Source organism: Alosa pseudoharengus, unplaced genomic scaffold (genome assembly GCF_046254945.1).
Source record: "Alosa pseudoharengus isolate Yale_2024_CS ecotype anadromous, Long Island Sound unplaced genomic scaffold, YU_APseudo_1.1 YU_APseudo_1.1_scf_22, whole genome shotgun sequence".
Taxonomy (NCBI): Eukaryota; Metazoa; Chordata; class Actinopteri; order Clupeiformes; family Clupeidae; genus Alosa; species Alosa pseudoharengus.
The window spans coordinates 20,902,090-20,905,744 of record NW_027468680.1 but is presented as its reverse complement, the minus strand read 5'-3'; positions in this window follow the sequence as shown (position 1 = coordinate 20,905,744).

Genomic DNA, 3,655 nt, shown 5'->3' with positions numbered 1-3,655 from the left:
CTTACTCTTAGTGCTTTGTCGTAGAGTCTCCCCCTCCCCGTGCGGCATCGGCCTCCCGCCGGCTGGATGTGCGTCCAGTGTAATCCCCGGGTATGTTATATCCATTTGTACGAATAGTGGGGGGCCTTAAGCACATAAATAGGTCGTTTCGCGCAATTTCTTCTAAAAGCGCCAAATTTGGCACAGATGTAGCTCAAGTTATACTGAAATGATTTAGCTAGGGCGCCGGAGCCACAGACCCTCGGGGCCAAGATGGCAGCCAATCCGATATGGCCGCTGCCCGAAAAGGGTTTCGACTAGCTTTTAACCACATGAGCTACAAATACAAACTTGATGTCTTTTTCAACTTAATTGATCATGGGAAACACATAAGAATGTTTATATTTATGACCCAGTATATCTGGACAGCTTAATCCTCCAATTCCAATATGGCCCCTGTCCAAAAAAGCAGTTTTGACTGTAGTTATTCCCCATTGTTTGCACCAATTAATCTACAAGCACAAAATTTGGCATGGATGCAGCTGAGGGCATACTGAAATGATTTAGCGAGGATGCCGGAGTCAGTGGCCCCTGGGACCAAGATGGCTGCCAAATCCAATATGGCCGCCACCTGAAAAGGGATTACTGTAGGCTGCATATTTTGACCCAGATGAGATACAAATGTAAAATTAATAAATATTTCACCTTTTCTGGCTATGGGAAACACAATATATATATATATATATTTATGATTGGGTATATGTGGACCCTCAAAGTCCCCAAATGCAATCTGGTGACTGTCCGAAAAAGGGTTTTGACTACAACTTTTGAACCGAATAAGCTACAGATGAAAACTATTTTTTTACCATGACCACACATTAAATGACCTAAGCTTTCTCAAAAAATAAGAGTCTGCTCTGACCCTTCTTTGGGGGAGCCGTGGCCTACTGGATAGCACTTCGGACTTATAACCGGAGGGTTGCCAGTTCAAACACCGACCAGTAGGAACAACTGAAGTGCCCTTGAGCAAGGCACCTAACCCCTCACTGCTCCCCGAGTGCCGCTGTAGCAGGCAGCTCACTGCGTCGGGATAAATGTGTGCTTCACCTCACTGTGTGTTCACTTTGTGCTGAGTGTGTTTCACTAATTCACGGATTGGGTTAAATGCAGAGTCAAATTTCCCTCACGGGATCAAAAGAGTATATATACGTATGTATACAGCCTCAGTGTTGTACCTCCAATCCAGTTTATTGTCTATAAGAACACGCACATATTTGTAGTTCTCAACAACTTCCTCACCCAGTATTGAAATGGTATTTAGCTCAGGCCTGGCCCTACGAAAGTCCACCACCATTTCCCTTGTCTTAGCCACATTCAAGACAAGGTGGCTGTTTCTGCACCATGTCACAAAGTGGTCCACCAGTTGCCTGTACTCCGTCTCCTCACCATCACTGACACACCCCACAACTGCAGTCTGTGAACTGTCTGAGAACTTCTGCAGGTGACATGACTCAGAGTTGTACTGGAAGTCTGAGGTAGTGATGTAGTACTCGAGTCCGGTCTCGAGACCAATTTCTGCTTTCTCGGTCTCGTCTCGGACTCGTTCCTTCAAAGACTCGGTCTTGACTCGGTCTCGGACCACAGTGGGAGGAGAAAGACTCGTAATTTTAGACCGAGTCCTCGAGACCAACGCATTTTTTATGTTCATATAAAAAAACACACAACACATAACAACAATAATAATAAAATGCAATGTTGACCGGCATTATTTAAAAATGACATCCCATGGAGCAATGCAAAGATACTGCCGTCAGAGCCGTTTATTTATCTCTATGGCTCTGCTGCCGGTGAGTGTCTGTAGGTCAGCATAGTCCATATTAAGACGTTAAGACTGCTCCTCTAAACAATTCCCAATCTAGCTTAGTCTGTAGGCCTAATGGTTGATTTTTAACTGGGGTGATATTAAATTATGAATTTGAAAACTGACATGTTTTTATGGTCTTGGTCTTGACTCGGTCTCGACTCCTAAAGGACTCGGTCTCGACTCGGACTTGCTTCCTCAAAGACTCGGTCTTGACTCGGACTCGACTGTATTTGGAAACCAACAGACTCGGTCTTGACTCGGTCTCGACCCTTCAAAGACTCGGTCTTGACTCGGACTCGGCATAGGCGGTCTCGTCCCCATCACTAGTCTGAGGTGTACAGTGTGAAAAGAAAAGGAGACAACACAGTCCCTTGTGGTGCTCCTATGCGACTGACTGCCTGTTCAGACACACACCCTTTCATTCTCACAACCTGTGCTCTGTCAGTCAGGTAATCAGTAATCCATGAAGTTGTGGAGGTGTCTACTTGCATCCTTCAAAGCTTGTCACGTGGCAGCATAGGCTGTATGGTGTTAAAAGCACTTGAGAAATCAAAGAACATGATCGATCCTCACAATACTACCAGCCCCTGTCCAGGTGAGAGTGTGTTCTATGAAGCAAGTAGATTAAGGCATCCTCCACACCCACCTCTGGACGGTATGCAAATTGTAATGGGTCCATGTAGTGGTCACCTGTGGTCTCAGAAGATGACCAACAACAGTGTTTAGCCAACTACTTCCTTTCCTACCAACTTCCTTCCTAACCAGGTGTACTTTTTTCCATAAGTGTTTTGTTCTTATGACTACAATTGTGAGAGAGACCATGAGAATGAGAATTCATGAGAGAGCAAACAGTTATTGTGTGCACATCCCACCTTCTGGCAGGTGCAGGACAAATTAAAACTTACTCAATTGAAAAAATATAATGTCCGCAACACTGCTTTTGACTCCCATATATTTAATGCACAACAGGCAACGTTTCGACCCTGCTGGGTCTTCTTCAGGCAAAAATTCATGAGAGAGACCATGAGAATTCACTGTTGTTGTTTTTATGTTATTGCTGTTTTTTTGATATGCTAAGCAAACCTTTGAAGAGTTTTGGACAAATTGACTACATTATTCTTTTTAACAATTTGACATATTATACATATTGCCTTGCAATAATAATTGTGTCTTATTCCTTCTTATATGATTACATTTCAAAATGTATTCACCTGTGGTACATTGAAAGCATTTCACTTTTATAAGGAAATTAATCCACATTGAGAATAACCTTCAAAGTTGTGGTAAAAAAAGATTTTCAACCAAAGTCTTGAAAAGAATACAGGTTCCAGACTTACACAAGCATACATATAAAATATGCCAATGGACTTCCTGTGGTCAATAAACTAAAAATAGACACAACATCCTCATTTGTAGCGCATTTGGTTCAAAATTTGAAGCCAAAACCCTTTTTCGGACAGCAGCCATATTGAATTTAGGGAATTTGGGGGGTCCTGATAAACCCAATCATAATCATGTAAGTATTCCTATGGGTTTCCCATCATCAAAAAAGGTAAAATAGACATCAAGTTTGTATTTGTATCGCATCTGGCTCCAAAGCTATAGCCGAATCTCTTTCAGGCGACAACCATTTTGGATTTGGCTGCCATGTTGGTCTCAGGGACCACTGGCTTGGGCGGCCTGGCTAAATCATTTCATTATTCCCTCAGCTGCATCCGTGGCAAATTTGTTGCTTGTAGATTAATTTGCACAAACAATGGGGTGTAAGGCCCCATACTACAGCCGAAACTGCTTTTTTGGACAGCGGCCATA